Raw genomic sequence first — 23081 nt, 5'->3', positions numbered from 1 at the left:
TCCTCTCACTGCTCCTTCTCTTCTCACTGCTCCTCTCACTGCTCCTGCACCTCTCACTGCTCCTGCACCTCTCCCTGCACCTCTCACTGCTCCTGCTCCTCTCACTGCTCTTCTCACGGCTCCTCTCACTGCTCCTGCTCCTCTCACTGCTCCTGCACCTCACTGCTCCTGCTCCTCTCACTGCTCCTGCTCCTCTCACTGCTCCTGCACTTCTCCCTGCACCTCTCACTGCTCCTGCTCCTCTCACTGCTCCTCTCACTGCTCCTGCTCCTCTCACTGCTCCTCTCACATATCTCTCACTGATCCTCTCACTGCTCCTGCACCTCTCACCGCTCCTCTCACTGCTCCTGCTCCTCTCACTGCTCCTTCTCACTGCTCCTCTCACTGGTCCTGCTCCTCTCACTGCTCCTCTCACTGCTCCTGCTCCTCTCACACATCTCTCACTGCTCCTCTCACACATCTCTCACTGATCCTCTCACTGCTCCTCTCACTGCTCCTGCTCCTCTCACTGGTCCTGCTCCTCTCACTGCTCCTCTCACTGCTCCTGCTCCTCTCACACATCTCTCACTGCTCTCTCACACATCTCTCACTGATCCTCTCACTGCTCCTGCTCCTCTCGCTGCTCCTCTCACTGCTCCTGCTCCTGCTCCTCTCACTGCTCCTGCTCCTCTCACTGCTCCTCTCACTGCTCCTGCTCCTCTCACTGCATCTCTCACTGCTCCTGATCCTCTCACTGGGCCTGCTCTTTGCCCTGGGCCCCTTGCTCTTACTCTTCCTCGTCAATACATTACAGTGTTTGTCTTTTTCTGTTTCTGTTTCCAAAATATCACTCTTCAAAGTCCTCCTTTTATTGTATAAGTGTCAATGTAATAGAAAAAAATAACCCCTGCCATTGAGTCTAAGCCAGATTGGAATCAGCTGTGGTTGGCCCAATTTACACAACATAAATCAGCTAAGATATAGTGTTTTTGAACTGATATCATTGCAGAAGCAGAGGTTTTTATACTGTATCTAAGGTTTGGAACATTGTTTTTGCTATTGTGGGATGTTGTGTGTTAACATTTGTGAATACTACAAAAACGATCCATAATTTTGTTGGGAGGTATAGCTTGTCTGTTCAGAAAATGTAAGCATTGTGGAAATGTGTTCAATGACTCCATATTGTGTGAAAACGACATGAAATGTGTGAATGGTATGGCCACAATAGAGAGATGCTGTGCTAATTGTGTTTAGAGTTTTGAAAATGTGAGAACTGCTTGGACAAATGCTTGTTAGCGACTGAAAAAACTGTAAATGATATACTAATTTTCAGAGATACTGAATTTGGGATTTTACTTAGTTGTCAGTTATAATCATCAAAATTGAAATAAACATTTGAAATATACCAGTCTGCGTCTAATGAATGAATATAATATATAAGTTTCACTTTTTGAATGAAATTAGTGAAATAAATCAACTTTTTGATGATATTATAATTATATGATGAGCACCTGTACTTGACACTCAGCTTAGCAGAGTTGTGATGAAGGAACAAACCTGCATTTAAAGTCCGGATGAAACAGAAGTTTACGATAAATTTTATTTCCCAATTTTGACGTACTTACGAGAGAAACAGAATATTGAATGATAAAAAAGAAGAGTGCGCAGCTTGTTTTTTTCTATTTCTAACTGATTGGATGTAGTAAATAGGAGTTTCATTCTGAAATGAACACTGTCAGTTGGAGGGGAGTGACTTTTCATTTTCCGCGGGTCTTAGTACCGTATTTTCCAGACTATAAGTCACACTTTTTATCAGAGTTTATCTGGTTCTGTGACTAATAGTCAGGAGCGACTTATTTATCAAAATTAATTGAACGTGAACCAGGGGAAATTAACCAAGAGAAAACATTACCGCCTACAGCCGTGAGAGGGCGCTCTATGCTCCAGTGCTCCTGGAGTCTACCACTGAAAACATCTTGCGGCTGTATACAGTAATGTTTTCTCTTGGTCCTTGGTTCTAAATAAATGCGATTTATAGTCCAGTGTGACTTCTATATGTTTTTTTCCTCGTCATGGTGTATTTTTGGACTGATGCGACTTATACTTAGGTGCGACTTATAGTCTGAAAAAATACGGTACACGATGTAACTACGGAAGAGGCCATTTTTGAATAGGACAAATCCTGAAACTCTTAGTTTTTTTACGCAATGCTTCTGGTCTGATTGGATTAAATGACCTATGCTAAAAAGGAAAGACTTTCATAAATACAGGGTTTTTCCTGGGTCAAAATTTGTCTTCGGTGGTGGCTGACCGACATGGTCATCCACACAGCAAAGAGTACCCTAGTACCCACATGATTCGCAAGCCCAATATTGACAATAAATGTTAAATTTAAGATAAATAAAAAGAAACAGTTTGTGTTTTTTTTTTCTTCTCCTATTTACTCATGTAAAAAAAATAACTGTCAGGCTATATAGTAAAAGAAATTGATTACATCTTATTTTACATATAAACATTATCGATATCAATCTATTTACAAATATCACAGCATTCAGATGAACATTTAACTCGTCTCTTTTTATTAACACTTTAGAACCTTTTTAGAAGATCTCTGTAGTACATTTCATCCTGATGGGGCCCATCCTAAGGCACCTTGCAGCATACGTCTAAATGTTGGTCCTTCAGTCTGTTATTCAAAGTTGTTTTCACCTGTAATGGAATACAATACATAGATCTCTCACTCTAACTCTAAATAAGCAACATTTTAACAAATAATTTCAGGGATGAGAATAGCCTCTCTACATCCACAGTCTGAACAGGTGCTGTTAGGGCTATAGCTGCAGCTAAACTCAGGGATGGGTAAATGTTCCTGACATCCTCAGAAACAAGCAATAGAAATGTCTCCTCTAGTGATTTCATCTGTAGAAAGCATGGTAAAACTTCAAATATACTGCAAAAATAAGAAAATGTTACCTTAAAAAAACTATTTTAACCTATTAATTTTTTTTTCTCTGAATAAAGATACTATTTAGGTTGGTTGGCTCATTTGCATGTGACCTTTTTGCATGTGTGTGTATAATGAATTTAAAACAAGATTAGTGGTTTATTATTTTACACCTACCTTTAAATCTGGACTCCTAACTCTCTGTTTGAAGGTGTCCCACTTGGCAAGCAGTGGCTCCTCAGACAACCTGGGAATCTCTTTTGCAAGAGATTTCATATCCTCATCACCATAATTTGGTTCAGGGCTAGTGAGGATAGACCTTGGTGTTATGACACAGAAATGACTGAGACTACCCATGTTTGGAAATCTCTCACTGACATTTTCAATCAGCATGTCAATGAATGGGTCCATAACCTATGGCAGCATACAAACTGTATTATTAAGTCAATATTTTTAGTATTACTTTTTAATAGGTTATTTGTAGATCATTTGTTTAATATTATTTATATTTATTGATCTTACAGATTTTAGAATCTCTGCCTTGGCAAAGTTGTAAAGACCTTGGGCTGTTGGTTCTGTTCTAGCCTGAAGTGACAGATCTGCCAGTAGGGCTGGGAGGATCTTTCGAACTACATCAGTGGCCTCTTTGTTACTCTCCCATCTAGTTTGGTTTCCATCCTGTACATTAAGTAACAGAAATTACTTAATATATTTTATGGACTCCAATTCAAATATTAAATTTTTCAAATTACTGTCTTTTTATTCCTTAAGTCATATTCCTATCTGCAGTTTTAGTTGTGGATGCTCAAAAAATTTCTCTATCTCTCTGAGACTGCTTGTTCTTGTACTGCTTGCTTGATAGAACCAAAACATTGTCGACATGGTTCTGCAGTATTTGGTTAGGTAAGACGCCCTTTTTGTTCATGCAATCTGACACTGCAAGATTGAGACGATGGGCAACACAGTGGACAGTGATAAGTCCAGGGAAATGGTCCTTAAGCTTCTTACTCACTCCAGTATTCTTGCCTTCAAATTAAATTAAAAAGTAAAAATTTACAACATTAAATATTATATTCTAACAGAAGTTAGAACTATCATTTTCAAAGCTTACCAATCATAACAGAAGCACCATCACTGGCAAATGATGCAAGAGTGGCTGTAGGAAGGCATTTTTCTACTGTTATGTTCAGTATGGTTTCTGTTATGGTGGCAGCATCTCCAGCCTTAACTAACCTTTGCCAACTATAAAACTTTTGATTTTGGCACTATCTGACCATCATCTAAACCAAGAAAGCTGAAAAGATTATATGCTTATTAGTTAGTGCATAGATTAAAAGTAACGAAATTGTTTTTACTAAAATAAAAATCAATAAATCAACCAGGGCCCGGTTTCCTGATAAAGCTCCCTCTTAGCGTGGTAAGAAAAACTCGAAAGATATATCTTACCAAATTTGTTTATGTTCCTAAGTGTGTTCCCCGAAGTGTCCCTTAGGAAGCTCTTAACACGCTGCCTCTTACGTCCGACATTACAAGAGCGCTGTCCAAATTGAGGGTGCTGAATTAGTTGGCATCGATTGCTCATGAATCGATTTTCCACGCGATGGTGCAATACAGCGTTAAGAAAGACAACACGTTCAGTGCAAATGAAATATGCCTCAAATTATTATAGTAACATTTATTTTAACATATTTTAACTTATCAGTAGAAAATAGACTATAAATTAAATTATCAAATGGTCAGTAATATGTTCACATGATATGTTGTGACGGATAGACGAACCGGGTATCCCTCGCTAATCATCCATCCCGTTGTTGTGCCACTCGTGCCACTTCTTGACATGGGTTTAACGACTAAAAAATATGTAATACACTTTTATATTAATGGTAAGGTACTTTACAATCAGAATTGATTGGCAAGCAGCTGCAGTTACTTCTGTTTAATGCGGTATTGATTGCCATTGGTTAATGTTTTCAATAAAAAGCAACCTATCTACAATGAACAGAGAGAGACAGAGTTAGATACAAAATATGCTGGGGAAGCAACGTAAAAAGGGGCACCAAGCCTTTCGTCAGAGGAACTTGAAGTTTTGCTGGACATTGCCACCAGATCGGAGATCACACCCATATGGTCCACTATAACCTGCAAGTTTATGGCCGCGTCTCCCTTTCGCGATGAGTAGCCTACGCCTCATCAATCACCGATGGATTGGCGATAGGGATGAGTGTGCCATCCACCAGGATGTAATCCCCGGCATGGCGCAGAAGGGTGTTGGTGACAGTGTGGACGCACCTCCACACCAAGGTCTTGCATAGACTGTAGCCCTCTCCCACTACCTCAATGAATCTGTCCGTAGCAAAAAAAAAAAAAAAGAAAGAAAGAAAGAAAGTAAAAAAAAGTAGTGCTGGGCTTCAGGGCTTTCGCCGCGTTAGCCTGGCAAGCGCAGGTCTGAGAAGGTCCAGCAGCTCCATAATGAGCTGTCTTGGGAGGCAAATTTTTTTTTAATATAGCCTCGTCAGGAAAAATGTTTTGCCAAATAAAAAAATTGACATGGACTAAACGACTCCGCGTCCGGCTCCGTCTTTGATTCAATACAATGACACGTTCGCTGCCATAGTCAATATAGTTGGTCGCTTACTGGAACCCACCATGCCATTAATAGATCTTAGCCATTTAGAGACAAATTGTTTGCCAGATTTTAATTATCCAAAAATTGATTGTCAATTTGCTTTCATTACATTACGAAAAAGCCTAGGCTAACTACCACCACATAAAGTCAAATTCATAAATAGGCCTGTATCCATTGTGAACATAATTTATTATGAGTCTTAATAAATAACATAAAATCATTGCTGAGCCAAAACATTGTCAACATACCATAGTTTGACTTGTACTGCGCTGCGCTGATTTCTAAAGACTGCTGTACAGTAGCGTCTTGAGCTCAAACAACGCTAAGAGAGAGCTTACGAATGGTCCAGACCAACCTTATGAAAGTATGACTTACAGAAGATATATTTAGCGTACGAACGTGTCGGGAATCGTGCCATAAGGTTAAGAGAGAGGTTAAGGAATAGGTTAAGAACTACTTAGCGATAAGAACGTTTTGGGGAACTGGGCCCAAGTTGTTTTTCAACGGACATGTCTGTGGTCTCATTGACCATGAGGCCCCAGACAGGTGACTTTGAAACTTCTTTCAGTAGCTAATCATCCATCCACTTCCCTATTATTTCTAGCTGCTCATCGATAATGTGGCTGCTAGTATATGTTGCGTTTGAGCTAGCCTAAAAGAAGTGCAATAGATTCATACTCAATTCAATTCAAGTTTATTTGTATAGCGCTTTTTACAACACAAATCATTACAAAGCAACTTTACAGAAAATTATGTTTCTACAATATTTAGTAGTCGCTTATAAGTGGTGACTGTCAGTTTGTGCACGTATGACAGGATTTTTTTAAAAATTAATACAAGACGTAGTCAGCAGACGATGAACATTATTAATATTATTAATAATTATTATATGATGCAGTCACACTTGTAGCAATATTTGTTAGTTCTGTTTGTTGATTCAGGGTTAGCATCATCTGAGGTCCTCTGAGGGTCAGCATCATCTCTTCTCAGGTGTTCTGGATCCAGACTGGAGCTTGTGTAAATCCCAAGGCAAAACATAGAAACAAATAGAGACATCATTAGCATAGCTGCTGATCCAACAAAGTAAAATCAGTTTAACCCAAGCTAATGAATAAGAATGCGCATTTGATCAAATGCAACTACACTCAACATTTAAGAGATACATTATTCGAATGCTTGGCGAAAGAGATACGTTTTTAATCTAGATTTAAATATTAAATAATACAGTTTTGTTTATTGAAATAAAAGAAAAATACCTGCAGTCCCTGAAAGTAAGTGCATCCAAGTCTCTTGCTCTGTTGTAGTAGTGGTTCGTAACTGGCATGATGGGGCCATTTACGTTTCAAACACTCATACATTATCTTAAAGCACCCTTCAAGTGCTTTGTGTTCCATATCCACTTGTGGTGCAAAGGCCTTTTCTAAAGTTTTCCCTTTTAAAAGAAAAACAAATATATAGATAAGATCTAAAAGGTAGAGATAGAAAGGCTATGTAGTTGTATAATAACTTGCAATATTTTAAGAAATTCAATGAAAATTTCATTTACAGTAAAAGCCAAACTATACCTTTTTTGAGGAGCTCTTCTTTCTTTGTTGCTTCCATGTGAATTCCTGATGCATGTGGCTGGTCAGTGCATCTAGTCTGTAGCAAGTACTGGGTTGTTTTACCCATACACCTGTCTTGTTGTGTTTTTGGCATTAAACACAGGGCATGCCATATTCATCATGGCGAAGCCAAGGATATGTTTTCATCCACTCTGTGTCAAAACCACTGGTACAATGTTTACTATTAGTAAAAAAAAAAAAAAAAAAAAAACTTACAGCAAAAACTACAACCAAAAGCTTTCATGATATTTCATATTATTTATGAACTCTTACCTTGATGTTTGTTTCTTTAGTTACTCTTTGTTAGCCTAATATTTGGTTGTTCTTTTTTTTTTTTTGGGCCCATCATTTTCTTCCAGACTGTGGCTGAGAATTATTCCATTTTAAACCTCTTCCAAATTATAAATAGACAATATATGCACAATATGCAATTATCAGACACACCCTTATGAAAAATAACCATGGTTTTATTATAGTAAAACTGTAGTAACCCATGGTTTTTTGGCGTATTGACTGCCATTTGTAAAACCACAGATTTACTACAAATACCATGGTAAAACTATGGTTAATATAGCAAAACCATGGTTAATTTGTGGTTACCATGGTTTAACTACAAGCCAGCTAGTGCTTTGATCTAATTTAATATCAATTCATTCTAACATTAAACTAAATGATTTTATAGGTAATTTACTACAAATTGTCATAGGGCTATACATACTGTGGATTATTAAGGCTAGATTTTACTAAACACTCTTGCTAAATGGGGTAAGCACACTTACTTTCTCATTTCAGATGTGTATGTTCTTCTAAGAAGTAATGATTTGTTATACACCGATTCAGACACTGATGGGCAGACCAATTACTTTAACCATTCATTATAATGAATTGGCTAAAAGTGTCAGGTATTGGTAAGGGAGGAACTCAGGTGCAGACAGGGATTCTCAACACAAAGGGTTTATTAAATACAAAAAGGGGAAAAACAAAACCCACGAGGGGGAAAACACGGAGCAAGGTAAGGACTAAATAACTAAAACAGGACTGGACTGACAAGATAAACAAGGACTCTAAATACTAACTATAAACAAACACTCACGGTAATACAAACACTTCTTAAGGAACAATCACAGAGTGGAACAATCACAATCACAGGTACAATCACAATGACATCAGAGGTACAATGAACCGACGCAAGACAGAGCACACTAGGAGATCTAAATAGGGGTACTGATCAAGACACGACAGGTGTTACAGATAGGACAATCAAGACACGACTAGGTTAACAAGGGGGGCGGGGCAAGGGAACGAGACAACACAAGCACATGGCCCAAAGACAAGGCCATGCGCTTGTACACAAAACATGGGTCTGTCATGATCCTGCCTCAAGACTAGGAAAAATCAAGGACACGAGGGCAGAATCATGACAAAAAGGGGTCATTAGGTCACGAATCGGACTTTATCGGACGTGTTGTGTTGGAATCCTGGCTGTTAAGACATCGAGAATATTTGTCAACACACATACACACACCATAACTGGATAGATTTTTTATTCTTTTTTTTCTGTTTATTTAAAGTTATGTCAGCTGCATGTGCGAAATGCTTGTAACAAGTTATACTGCAATTCACACCCAGTGGTAATTCAGCAAAAATATTCTCTGCATGCACCACGTGAGGTCTTATGACCTTTAGGATCAGTTGATTTTGATGCAAGAGAGCAAAGACAGAACTGAAGACGGAGAGTCCCCGCTGTGGGGCGCTGTGCTCGTTCTCTCCGTCACTCCGTCTGTAGCCTGCTTCACTCACAAAACCCAATTGGGTGATTCTCATGAAATCCAGGTATAGAAGGTGTCTAGCATCAGAATTTTTAAAATGCCCTTGAAGACAATTTTCTTTTTGCACATATAAGATTGAGGTCTGAACTTACTATAACCATAAATGTTTGAAGATTTTACAAAATATTTCCTATATAATATTTTTATTTTTTAGATGAAGTCCATAAAAATTATCAGTACCGCAACATGACATTACATTAAATATACGGTTAAATTGTTTTATATTTGAGTAATGTTAAAGTAGACCCTTATTACTCATGCTCAAAGCGATGTAAAACTCTGGAGAGATTACTTTTTCATATTTATAATTTTTTTGTAATTTCCTTATTTTGTCTCAAGGAAACATACGTGATGATTTACAATTTCTTTTATTTAATTGTTTTACTAAAAGATACCATACACATTTGTCATGTAGCAGACCTTAAATAATTAGTGTTGTATAATATGTATATAAATTTTTAAACAAAATATGATTATCTAATTATAGCTTAATTTGTAAAAAATATACATGTAGCAGTAATGAAAATGCCATTTCGGTAATTATGATCAATGTTTCTGAAATGAGATTTAGCTTACACATTCACTGTTGACAAAGTGGTTTGATGCCTAACCCTATTTTACATATTTAAAACGCATAAATTTTTTAAAAGAAAATTTATTTCATAAACATTGTTTCATCGTTTCATTTATCGTAATCATCATAGTACCATGCCATGCTATTCTTAAGAATCATGTCATGTAGCCTGCACTGTGGAACTACCAATTATACAGCCATTAGTATACATTTTATTATTCTAGTTAAACATACAACCGTGTGATGAGAACTTTTTCAATGTAACTTATCATCATGTGATCCTAAGAAACATTCAAATGTAACAGCATCATGTGCTCTTGTAAAAAGATTTTTGTTTAGCTAAAACACTTTGGTCCTGATATTGAACCACACAACCTTTTTCTGAGAATAATTTAATGTGAAGAACTTGAATAACAGTTGGTCAAACAACTGGAACGCGTGCTTTGTACCAATCATGTTTTCCATCAACTGTAACTCTTGTGTTTTGCCGATATGTCAGGTAAAATGCAGAAATGTGTAGCAGAGGAGGTGACAGGAAGTGTTTCTGGGATTATGTCCCGTATGTCCTGACGATAGTACCAGACCCTTTCTCCTGGAAATCTGATGCTCGGTACATAGAAGCGGTTCTCCCCTGCACAATTCATGGTGTCGACTTCATACTGCCATTCAGCAATCTGTTTTAAGAAACATTTGTATAGTCTCTAAACATTTTGGCTGGAAAGCATTTATTATAATGTAATGTAACTGAGAAATATTCACACATTAACCGAAATCTTGAAATTAAATTCACCTGTGTGACTGTAACAGGGAACAAGTCACCATCGTATTTAACCAGGACCCACTGTCCCACCTCTGTGATGGCCTCTGTTCTGTCAAGGTCCTCATCTCTTCCCTTCACATTTGAATGTCAGCATCTGTGTGTGTGTGTGTGTGTGTGTGTGTGTGAATGAGTACAATTGTTGGTCAAAACAATTAATCTAAGTTATATATTTTCTCCCTATTATCAACCTGTCCCCTGACCTTTCTCTCTACTTTCTTCTGTACTCCTCAAGGAACACTATGCTTTGCCAGATCAAATAAGGCTTTTGGCTGGTCTTTCGCTGATGCCCTTTTCTTTTCAACTGAAGCTTGCCTGTAACAAAATATACAATATCCATCTTGATTGAATGTAACATTTCATAAAAAAGACATAGAAATACATTGTTTCCCCAGTAAAAATATTAAATATTACATTTATAGTAGGTGGCCTATCCTGCATTCATACTGATTTTTATGGAAGCACTTCATAAAAATGAAAAATTAGTGACCCCTTCTGGGGGGGGGGGGGGGGGGTTGTAATCTCTATTTTGTTTATGCAATCTGTTCAAGAAGTGTTCAAATATCAAGTTATATTGAAATTAGCAAGAGTTATAGTGCACGTTCCTCCTTCATAAGTCTGTTTCTCATTACCGAAACATTGAGTATCTCCACCGAAACAGGCCTTCAATTGTTGCGGTGAATGATAATGGTGTTGCAGAGGATGAGCGACCTTAAACATTTTTGCTTACTGTGGAAGCTAAATGAAGGTTAGCTAAACTTTCCCTCTCTTTTTATTTTTAGACCATAATGGGGTATATAGTGATCAAAAATAATTTGTTTGTTTTCTTCTTAACACCATTTCAACATATATGGCAATATTTATGGCGAAAACCATTTAATCCATACACAAGTCTGTCCCAAAAATAACAGTAAGCCGATATTTTAGGCCAGTATTGCAAACAATTTTACTTGATGTGGTGATGTGGTACATGATCTTTACTGAAATATGCAGCCTTAGTTCTATGAGATATAATGCTACACAAACAACAATTACAGATCCGCCAAAATTTAATATTCATTCCTTTGTCTTAAAGCATTTAACTAACAGTACATTTATAACGGTATTTCCATACAGAAGGTCTACAAATTGCAAATGCTGAGATAGCTTGACTTACCTATTGGTATTTTCAAGCTCCAAGGGAAAATGGCATCTGGAACATTGTTCAGTGACAGCATGTCACAAACGTACAGTACACACAAACAGAGAGATCCAGTTGCAGTTTTTAATAGGGAGAATCCAAAAATCATAGTCCAGAAAGGCAAGAGGTCAATAATAACAAAAGCAGTCCAAAAACAAGAAACACGAAAAACACTAGGGAACATGAGAAAGCAGGGAGATATTAACCAAGGACTCCATGAGATTATTTTTAAAAAACGCCTCGGGTTAATTTTTTTGGGTTTAATGCGCCGCATCAAAAACTTTATTTCACTTAATTGTCTTTCATCTACATAGGCTTGCAACTTTGTCCTACAAACGTTTAACAATCACCATCGTTTGTGTGCTGTAGTGGAGGAGGTAAAACAGAATGGAAAAGCCTGCGAGATATATATACACACACACACACACAAGTAAAAATCATGAAGATGATTGCTGAAGTGGACAGGCTGCTAAAAACAAGCCGTGGAAATTTATGAAGGTCATGGAGTTCCTCGCAACATCAACTGAATTTTGAAGGTATTATCATTAGAACATTACAATACATAGCTGTGTGAGCTCTTCTATAATGCATTGACATTAAACATTGATTAACATGATATCATTGCATGTTCCCTGTTCACCATGCAATCACACATCAAGTTCAGTAAATTAGTTTGTGTTCTGTGTATAGGTAACCTCTGCTGAAATTTTGTTGTCAGACATATTGTACATTAAAATTAGTATGAATCTAAACTAAATTAGTAATTAAATATTGAGCTCTGAAGTATTTTGTCAAGATGGGTACTTGTGAGTTAATGTTTCTGATGTAAACTGAATTTGTCTTTACAGTGTTCACAGCAATATTTCCCCCGAAAATATGGATGAAGGGGTTGACCAAGTGGTGGTCCAAAAAGAAGTGGTCGACAGTGAAGAAGCACCAGCAAAAATGTCTCCAGGATCATCCTTCTCCAGCCCAACTGTGACAAGGTCTACTGTAAACAAAAGAAAATGGCAAGAGATATTAGATTTCTTAAACCAGTACCTCTTATCCAAAAAAGCCAGGGAAAGGGAGAAAGAGGAAAGAAGAAGAGAGAAAAGGGAGGGCAGAAAGCAATGAAGAGAGCAACAGAATTATGATATTTAATCGTTTCCTCTTGGCTTGATACCAGCACTAAGGAAATAGTCCCCATCCGTACAGTCTTCGGTCAAATAAAAAAAATACATCAGCTGTTGCATGATGCTGAGTTTGGCCAGGCCTCTTTCTGCTTTTTTTCCCCCTCAACAGTCACCGGTGTCCTACCATCAGGTCACCCCACAGACCCCAACAAACTTTGACATTTAATTCACTAAAACTAGTGAACTGTGATAGCTACGGCCACACAGGGTAACATCACCTCAGTTCTAAACATTCGATTTCTTTGGTTTCTTTTGCGGTGTCCCAAACCTAAGTGCATGGACTCTGAGAAGTGCGCATTTGAAATGCGAATGCATCCCAGCAGCGCAACGATGGGGTGTCCCAAACTGAAGTGTGTGGACTCCGAAGTGCGGATGTGAAGTGCGATTGCGTCACAGCGTCACGACGTAAGCTGTTCCAAAGTGAGAATGCGCACTTCGAAGGGCGCATTTGAAGTGCAAATGCTTTACCGTGGCGCGACAAAGGCTGACGAATTTCAAAAGCGACTTCAAATGCGCCCTTCAATTCCCATGAAAATGAAGTGTACATCTATAGACACGTCGCACCCTACCATATCCCAGAATCACTTGCGTGCATATGACGACAGTGGCAGGTGAGAGTTCTGTGATCTTTATGGTGTATGCATGGCCTGCTGTGTCATATTTTCTATTGGTAAGATTACAAAGCTGTCTCTTATTACTATTCAGGAGCAAGTGAGCCTGCTGGGAAAGACTTAAAAATACAAAGTTGATAGTACCTTTTTTTTGGCTGAAATTCATTGTGCTGTTGTTGTTAACAGGCATGGTTTATTTGCTAAATGTCCTGGGACAGGTTGTTACAAACTAAGGTAGTGCTAAACGTAAAACAAAGTGCAAGAGGATGATCTGGGATAAATGAGGAGTTTACTGAGGACGAAGGAGAATACAGACAAAACACTAGATTACATTCAGCATTTACACATTTAGATTAGGATGCAAACATCTACATTCAAACACATCAACAAACAATCACGGACAAGGGAGAACTCAACAGGAAACAGGTGGGTTCGCCACTGGACTGCCAGTCTCCAGCTCCACCTTGGTGCGTTAAGGCCCTGTCTCCGCCTCCAGCCTCCGAGCCCTGCAGAGGGACCGGCAGGTCCAGGAGGAGGAGGGAGAGGGAGGCTGGGAGGGAACACAGGAGACACAGAAGATTCAGAGCTGGGCGGAACCAGCGGAGAAACAGAATATTCATGGCTGGACGGAACCAGCGGAAATGGAGCAGAGGAAATGACTGGAGGAGGTAGGAGTGGGAGACTGAGAGGGTATACAGGGGGGATCAAGGCTGGACAGAACCAGCGGAGAAACAGGAAAATTAGGGATTACCTCCATAGACCAGTCTATAAGGTCCAGACGTTGCTCCATGTTCTCCATGTTCGAGATCCTGCTTCCTGTCAGTGGATGGCTCGGGCTCTGCGGTGGGCTCTGGCTCCGTGCGGCGTGATGGTGGCTGGCTGGACTCTGGGTCGGGAGTGGGGCTGGAGATGTCCTCTTCGGCGGTGCTGACGGTCCATGAAGATCCGTTTTTCTCCAGCACCCACTCCACAAAAGCGGCGAAATCCTCTCGGGGACCGTTCGCTGGCAGGCGTGCCTTACTCCGCTCGCTCAGGCTGGTATAGAAAAAGTTAGAGAGCGAGCGGTCGGGGAAGTGGGTAAGGCACACCAGATCTAAAAAGTCCCTGGCATGGTCCTCCAGCGAACGGTCCAGTTGCTCCAGGCGTAGGAGACGGACTGCTGGGATGGCCATTCCGGGAGAGGAGAAAAAAAATATATAAAAAAAAAACAAAAAGAAAGAAAAATGCCGCTAAATTAACTAAACTGTTTCGGGTCCATGATTCTGTTACAAACTAAGGTAGTGCTAAACGTAAAACAAAGTGCAAGAGGATGATCTGGAATAAATGAGGAGTTTACTGAGGACGAAGGAGAATACAGACAAAACACTAGATTACTTTCAGCATTTACACATTTAGGTTAGGATGCAACCATCTACATTCAAACACATCAACAAACAAACAATCGCGGACAAGGGAGAACTCAACAGAACGGGTATTTAAACAATCAGGAGGTGATGAGGGAACTGGAAACAGGTGGGAAGAATCAATTAACCAAAACTAGGAGGAAGGTGACCAAAAAAGGAAACAGAAAGTTAATAAACGTGACACAGGTGAGGGGGTGAGTGGAGCTGCTCAGGGAGGACATCAAACTCCAGAGAGAGAGAGAGAAGAGTGCAAGTTTTCTCTTAAGAGAATGCATAACAGGTACATTCTTCATTAGCCAAGAGATAACAGTAGGAAAAAATGGGTATATTACAGTTTATCAATATCTTTTTTTAAATATCATATTGTCAATGGAAAAAAACTAATTTCTCTAGTTTATTTTTGTCATGCAAGTTAAAAATGAGATGCATAAGTTGTATATATATATGGAATGATAATCAATGATAATCGCTGTAGATGAAGTGACCCCAACTAAGCAAGCCAGAGGCGACAGCGGCAAGGAACCGAAACTCCATCGGTGACAGAATGGAGAAAAAAACCTTGGGAGAAACCAGGCTCAGTTGGGGGGCCAGTTCTCCTCTGACCAGACGAAACCAATAGTTCAATTCCAGGCTGCAGCAAAGTCAGATTGTGCAGAAGAATCATCTGTTTCCTGTGGTCTTGTCCTGGTGCTCCTCTGAGACAAGGTCTTTACAGGGGATCTGTATCTGGGGCTCTAGTTGTCCTGGTCTCCGCTGTCTTTCAGGGCAGTAGAGGTCCTTTCTAGGTGCTGATCCACCATCTGGTCTGGATACGTACTGGATCCGGGTGACTGCAGTGACCCTCTGATCTGGACACAGACTGGATCTGGTGGCCACGGTGACCTCGGAACAAGAGAGAAACAGACAAATATTAGCGTAGATGCCATTCTTCTAATGATGTAGAAAGTACGTTGTTATGTGAAGTGTTCCGGTTCCAGTTTACCTAATTAATGCAGCCTAAAAATCCTTTAACGGATTTGGATATTAAAAGCATATTAGTATGTTATGTGTATGCCAGGTTAAAGAGATGGGTCTTTAATCTAGATTTAAACTGCAAGAGTGTGTCTGCCTCCCGAACAATGTTAGGTAGGTTATTCCAGAGTTTAGGCGCCAAATAGGAAAAGGATCTACCGCCCGCAGTTGATTTTGATATTCTAGGTATTATCAAATTGCCTGAGTTTTGAGAACGTAGCGGACGTAGAGGAGTATAATGTAAAAGGAGCTCATTCAAATACTGAGGTGCTAAACCATTCAGGGCTTTATAAGTAATAAGCAATATTTTAAAATCTATACGATGTTTGATAGGGAGCCAGTGCAGTGTGGACAGGACCGGGCTAATATGGTCATACTTCCTGGTTCTAGTAAGAACTCTTGCTGCTGCATTTTGGACTAGCTGTAGTTTGTTTACCAAGCGTGCAGAACAACCACCCAATAAAGCATTACAATAGTCTAACCTTGAAGTCATAAATGCATGGATTAACATTTCTGCATTTGACATTGAGAGCATAGGCCGTAATTTAGATATATTTTTGAGATGGAAAAATGCAGTTTTACAAATGCTAGAAACGTGGCTTTCTAAGGAAAGATTGCGATCAAGTAGCACACCTAGGTTCCTAACTGATGACGAAGAATTGACAGAGCAACCATCAAGTCTTAGACAGTGTTCTAGGTTATTACAAGTAGAGTTTTTAGGCCCTATGATTAACACCTCTGTTTTTTCTGAATTTAGCAGTAAGAAATTACTCGTCATCCAATTTTTTATATCGACTATGCATTCCATTAGTTTTTCAAATTGGTGTGTTTCACCGGGCTGCGAGGAAATATAGAGCTGCGTATCATCAGCATAACAGTGAAAGCTAACACCATGTTTCCTGATGATATCTCCCAAGGGTAACATATAAAGCGTGAAGAGTAGCGGCCCTAGAACTGAGCCTTGAGGTACTCCATACTGCACTTGCATATCTTCCTAATGAGCCCTGTTTTATTAAAATAATCAAATATTGCACTATACCCCACATGTCCTGAATTCAGTTGTAAAATTTCATTCATTTCAAATCTAACTTTTTCTTTACTTAACCTTTCTTTCAGCCTCAACCTTTCCTCCTTATACCTATCACAATTAATAATTACATGTTCTATGGTTTCACTAATATTACAGACCTCACACATCGCACTTTCATGTTTCCCTATTATTTTAAGCGTACTATTTAAACCAGTATGTCCAAATCTCATTCTCGATATAATGTCCTCTTCTTTTTTATTCCTATTATTTTCTCTCATTCCTCCTACCTTCTTCTGGATATTGTAGTACATTCTCGCTTTTGTTTCCATATTCCACTTTTCCTGCCACTTCTTCCTCATTTCTTCTTTGATTATACTTTTAACCTCCGCCTTACTATAATTTATTACCATATCTATCTCTGTTTTTTTGGTTGCATTTTTTGCATATTTGTCTGCCAACTCATTTCCGTCTACCCCTATATGAGCTGGAATCCATATGAATTTTACTATTACTCCGACTCTTTTAATTCTGTAAACAGTTTGGGCTATTTCCAACATAATGTCTTGTCTCACGTCCGACTGCATGTTCTTAAAACTATTTAATGCACTGCTTGAATCTGATCCAATCAACACTTTCCTTGTTTTACTATTTTCTACCCACTCAAGTGCTAAGAGAATGGCCAACATTTCTCCTGTAAACACTGACAATTTATCATTTATTCTCTTGTTTTAACATAACATTTAATTCTGGTATAATAAACGCAGCTCCTACTCGATTATCATCTGTTTTTGATGCATCTGTATATATCTTAATAAACATTGAATACTTCTCCCCTAGGTATCTACTAACTTGACTCCTGTCAATACTACTCTGTTTTTTAAACTCTAAAAGGTGCATATCTACCTCTAATTCCCCTAATAGCCAAGGAGGAACATTGGATAAAGGCACAATGGGGCTTATCGTCATATCTCCTATCCCTATCTCATTGACTGCATCACCTATTACCCAACCAAAGCTCTCACTCAGTCGTCTTTCTTTTTCTTGACAAGGTTGTAACACCTTCTGAGTCGGATGACTTTCTTTATGCCCTTTTAGATTTGCCCAATACGTTAATGCTATCTGATTTCTTCTAATATCCAAAGGCATCTCATTCATCTCTACTTGTAATGCTGCTACTGGAGTTGTTTTAAAAGCACCACAACAGAGTCTCAACGCCTGACTTTGAATCACATCCAACCTTTTTAATAATGTTCTTGATGCAGACTGGTAAATTGTACATCCATAATCAATAACTGACCTAATTAAACCAATACATACTGCTTTCAATGAAGTCCTACTTGCTCCCCACTCTCTACCTCTCAGACATCTTACTACATTTAGTATTCTTTTACATTTTTTAACAACATTCTCAATATGTATTTTCCATTTTAGCTTTTTGTCAAACCATATCCCGAGATATTTAAAACATTCCACTTTCTCTAGATTTTTGTCATAAAGTTTAAGTTGAATCTGTTCTTGATTTTTCCTTTGTGAAAAACACACTACTTTGGTCTTTGCTACAGAAAAACTAAAACCCCATTCCCTTCCCCAACACTCTACTCTTCCAATTGCCTCTTGCATCTTCCTCACTATATATTCTACATTTCTTCCCTTTTTCCACATAACTCCGTCATCTGCAAATAAAGAAACACTTATAGATCTATCCACTCTACTAAACACTTCATTTATCATAATTGAGAACAAAACTGGACTAACTATACTCCCTTGAGGAGTTCCATTTTCCACTAAATACTTTGTACTCAATTCTTTCCTTATTCTTACTGCGATCCACCTATCCGTCAAAAAATACAGATACTAAAAAATTTGAAGTGACATTCAGCCAAGTATGGTGACCCATACTCAGAATTTTTGCTCTGCATTTAACCCATCCGAAATGCACACACACAGAGCAGTGAACACACACACACACACTGTGAGCACACACCCGGAGCAGTGGGCAGCCATTTATGCTGCGGCGCCCGGGGAGCAGTTGGGGGTTCGATGCCTTGCTCAAGGGCACCTAAGTTGTGGTATTGAAGGTGGAGAGAGAACTGTACATGCACTCCCCCCACCCACAATTCCGTCCGGCCCGAGACTAGAACCCACAACCCTTCGATTGGGAGTCCAACCCTCTAACCATTAGGCCACGACTTCCCCACTTTTGCATGGAGTGGACGGAGCAAGCCCCGGCTCCAGCTCCGTGATCTAAACATCCATTTAATATGTAGTCCCCGGATGGGGGACGTATCAGATATTAAACTGATAAGAACAGATACTACACTTGATCTTAGCCAAAAGGCCGAGAAGCGATATACTTTCTTTATTAATTTGGGCTTTTCTAATTTCACTCTCTAAACATATAGCTGGATCTATTGTGCTTCGTCCCTTTCTAAATCCACTCTGGTAATCCTTTATTAGTTCCTTTGTCTCCAAATAATACTTTAATCTTTCATTTATCATTTTTCCCATAATTATTCCCACCTGTTATGTCAGAGCAATCGGTCTATAACTATCTGCCAAACTCGGATCCTTACCTGGTTTACATATGGGGACAATAACTGATTCTTTCCACTGTTTTGGCAAACAACCCAATTCCCAAACCTTATTATACAACTTTAGTAACATTTCTTTACTTTCATAACTTAACTTTTTAATCATACAATAACTTATTTGGTCATTCCCTGGCGTTGTATTTCCCAACTTTTTTAAGACATTATTCAATTCACCCATTGTAAACATCACATTTATGGTACTTTCATTGTCCCCATCATCCTGTCTTACTTTGACACTATCTCTTATTGTATTCTCCCTCTGTATCTTTTCCTCATTACTCAAATTACCATTACTATGTATTTTAACAAATGTCCTCGCAAGTAACTCTGCTTTACCTTTGCTCTCTACTACTATTTCCTCTCCTTCTTTCCTTTTCTATTCCAATTTCTGTAAATATAGGGTAATGATCACTCCCTATAGTGCTTTCCTTATTTACTTCCCAACTACTTAACCCTACCAAAGTCTGGGACACCAACATAAGATCTATTGCAGTTTCTGTACCCTTATTTAAATGTATCCTTGTACCAGATCCATCATTTAGACATACTAATTCCTTTTCATCCATTATCTCTTCTAAAATTTCTCCATTCAAATCTTCTTTTTCACCCCATACCTTACTATGTGAGTTAAAATCCCCACACCAAATAATTTTCCCTCTCCACTCCTCCAGTATTAATTCTAGTTGAACTCTCTCTAGTTTTGTCCATGGGTTATAGAAGTTAATCACTTTAATTTTTTCTTTCTTGTTCCATATTTCTATAACTATTACCTCTAATTCTTGTATTGTTTTTAACCTCCTATATACTATACCCTCTTTAATGAATATTGCACACCCTCCCCCAATTCCATTTCTTCTATCTTCACGTATGGTATTATAACCTTTAATAATGAAATCCAGATTAGGTTTAAGCCATGTTTCCTGAATGCATATGATTTCCGGTTTCTTCCTTAATTTATCAATATATCCCTTAAACTCATATCCATTTGCTAACAAACTTCTTGCATTCCATTGGACTACCAACATTAAGTTATGCTTTGAGAAGCTGTATCTGCGTTCCCTTCTCCCTGGTTAAGGTCAGCGTGTATCTTTTCCCATGACAAATCTTTCATGTTAAGGAACTTAGCTGCTGCCTTGACTATGATTTTAATTTTCTCTGTTTTTGTTTTTACTTGTTCTGAGCAATTTATGACATATGCTAAGAACAGCACTATCCTATCCATTACTATTCCTGTGTTTTCCTGCTCTGACCTCGTTCCTTCTTTAGTCATATCAATTTCTTCTATTCCTCTTTCCTTATTACATATTTTCACAGCTTCTGCATATGTTATTTTCTGATTTGATTTTACTTTTTGAACCTCTACTGCCTTTTTCCGGACTTCACATCCCCCGTACGCTGCAGTAGGGTTTCCTCCACAGTTACAACACTTTATTGTAACATTACTCCCACATTCTCCATAAGCGTGATCTCCTCCACATCTTCCACATCTCTGCTTCCCTTTACATACATGTGCAGTATGTCCATACCGCTGACATTTGTAACATCTTAAAGGAGGAGGTATATATTCTCTAACGTTAAAGCTCATATATCCTACCATCACTTTCATAGGAAGCACCTCATCTTTAAACTGTAGCAGTACAGATTCACTATCAGTTTTTTCTCCATTTCTGAAAGCCTGCATTCGAGCGATTTCTGTGATCATTCCTCCTTTAATCACTTTTCTTAGTTCTTCCACATTCTCTTCTATGGGGATTCCTGTTATCACTCCCTTAGTTCCTCTTTTCTCACCAATTATTTTTTTCTCCACTATTTCTTTTTTACATAGTGTTTGCAATTTCATAGTTTTATTTTTCTGCTCAGCATTTTTGCATTTCACCAATAGACTCCCATCACGTAACACCTTCGCCATTTCTATTTCCCCAATCGCTTTCTTCAATCCAGTTGTCAGAGTGATTGGGCTAACTGATGAAATTTCATTCCCCACTTTAAATTTAAGAATGATCTTAAATTCATCCATCATAATCTTTTTCCTCCCCTCTCGATTCTCTTCCTCCTCTTCTAACGCTCTTTTATTTGTCATCTGACTACTCCTATACTCTTTTCTCCCTCCTCCTTTCCTACTCGTACTCTTTTCCCAACCCATCTGCATATCTTCATCTTCAGAAAATCCACTATAATTTGCCATTTTGATCCAGTCACAAATCAGATTATGCCATGAACCCGCTACAAAAACAAACTATAGAAACGTATTGAAACAGAAAATACTTTGAAACAAAAACTTTCCTCTTCAACACTGTTCACCGCCGCCCGCAAACTGCCACCGTGGCCGGAAGTTCCGTCCGACAGCTCTCCAGCCACGTCAAAGGAGTGGTTAAGGGCTGAGGAGACCTATATCTGGGAGCCAGATCATTAGGCCATACCATGTCTCACCATGTGCCAGGGGGATTTTGTCCTTATTAGCGCTCAAGTTCCCAAGTGTTAGTTTTGTTTACCCCTTCTTTGTCATTTGGTTTTGTCATGCTGTTATATAAGCTTTGTGGGCAGGTCAGTTTTTTGTTTAATTAACCTTGCGTTATGAGTTGATGTATTTGAGCTTATATTCAGTTATTTTTGTTGACCTCTTTTTAGACTCAGTTATTAATTTTGGTCCTTATTTAACTTTTCGATATTGTGGGTAATAAAACCCCACTTTTTAAAAAACCTCCTGTGTCCTCTTGCCTCACTGTCTTGGTCCCTGGCAATTGGTGGCAGCGGTGGGATCATCCAGTGACGGACACAGGATTTTGGAGTTATTCCCAAACAAGAAAAAATGAATCGTGGTGGAAGAGGTGGAAAAGGGGGACCTGAAAGCCAAACTGTATCAGACATTCAGCCAAGTATGGTGACCCATACTCAGAATTTGTGCTCTGCATTTAACCCATCCGAAATGCACACACACAGAGCAGTGAACACACACACACTGTGAGCACACACCCGGAGCAGTGGGCAGCCATTTATGCTGCTGCGCCCGGGGAGCAGTTGGGGGTTCGATGCCTTGCTCAAGGGAACCTAAGTCGTGGTATTGAAGGTGGAGAGAGAGCTGTTCATGCACTCACCCCACCCACAATTCCGTCCGGCCCGAGACTAGAACTCACAACTTCGATTGGGAATCCAACCCTCTAACCATTAGGCCACGACTTCCCCAAAAGCAACCTGTTAGTGAAGAAGGAGAAAATTTAGTTTTTGACACACATGTGACATCAGGAGGCCCGAGATGAGAAGCAGAAGGAAGCAACTACAAGACAAGAACAGCAGTTTAAAACACTTCAACATCATTTTCAAATGCTGTAGTTGGAAGTACAAGCCCGAGCATCTCCACTGTCAAAGCCTCCACCAACAGATTCTGATCAAGATCTGGAGACCTTTCCACCCAACAGAACTCATTCTCAAACCCGATATGATCCCACTGCTGTGACTGATTCAACTACAACAGCTGCAGGTCAAGTCCATCCACACCATGTGCCCAGACTAGAGAAATTTACTGATGAAGATGATATTGAACAGTTTCTTATTGCATTTGAGCGTATTGCCTTAGCCTGCAGATGGCAGAAGACAGACTGGGTTTTTCATTTAATGCCATTGCTAACTGGTAAAGTTAGAAGTGCTTATGTGCATATGGACATTGATGACTCTCTTGATTATGATAGGGTTAAAGGTACAATTCTCTC

General features: G+C 39.0%; 1 long non-coding RNA gene and 1 other non-coding gene across 2 annotated transcripts; both read right to left on the bottom strand.

Moving 5' to 3' along the window:
* Positions 1–18642: 18642 nt before the first annotated feature.
* Positions 18643–22504, bottom strand: LOC127970267 (uncharacterized). The gene is made up of 2 exons (XR_008156571.1): positions 22423–22504; positions 18643–18842 (listed from the first exon to the last, which is right to left on the bottom strand). It is a non-coding gene; the product is annotated as an uncharacterized LOC127970267 (long non-coding RNA).
* LOC127981760 (U2 spliceosomal RNA) lies at positions 18940–19133 on the bottom strand. The gene has a single exon (XR_008160425.1). It is a non-coding gene; the product is annotated as a U2 spliceosomal RNA (small nuclear RNA).
* Positions 22505–23081: the final 577 nt, after the last annotated feature.

The sequence above is a fragment of the Carassius gibelio genome, chromosome A4 (assembly GCF_023724105.1).
Source record: "Carassius gibelio isolate Cgi1373 ecotype wild population from Czech Republic chromosome A4, carGib1.2-hapl.c, whole genome shotgun sequence".
NCBI classification, from domain to species: domain Eukaryota; kingdom Metazoa; phylum Chordata; class Actinopteri; order Cypriniformes; family Cyprinidae; genus Carassius; species Carassius gibelio.
The sequence above is the reverse complement of the archived record's forward strand: the minus strand, read 5'-3'. Positions and strand labels throughout refer to the sequence as shown.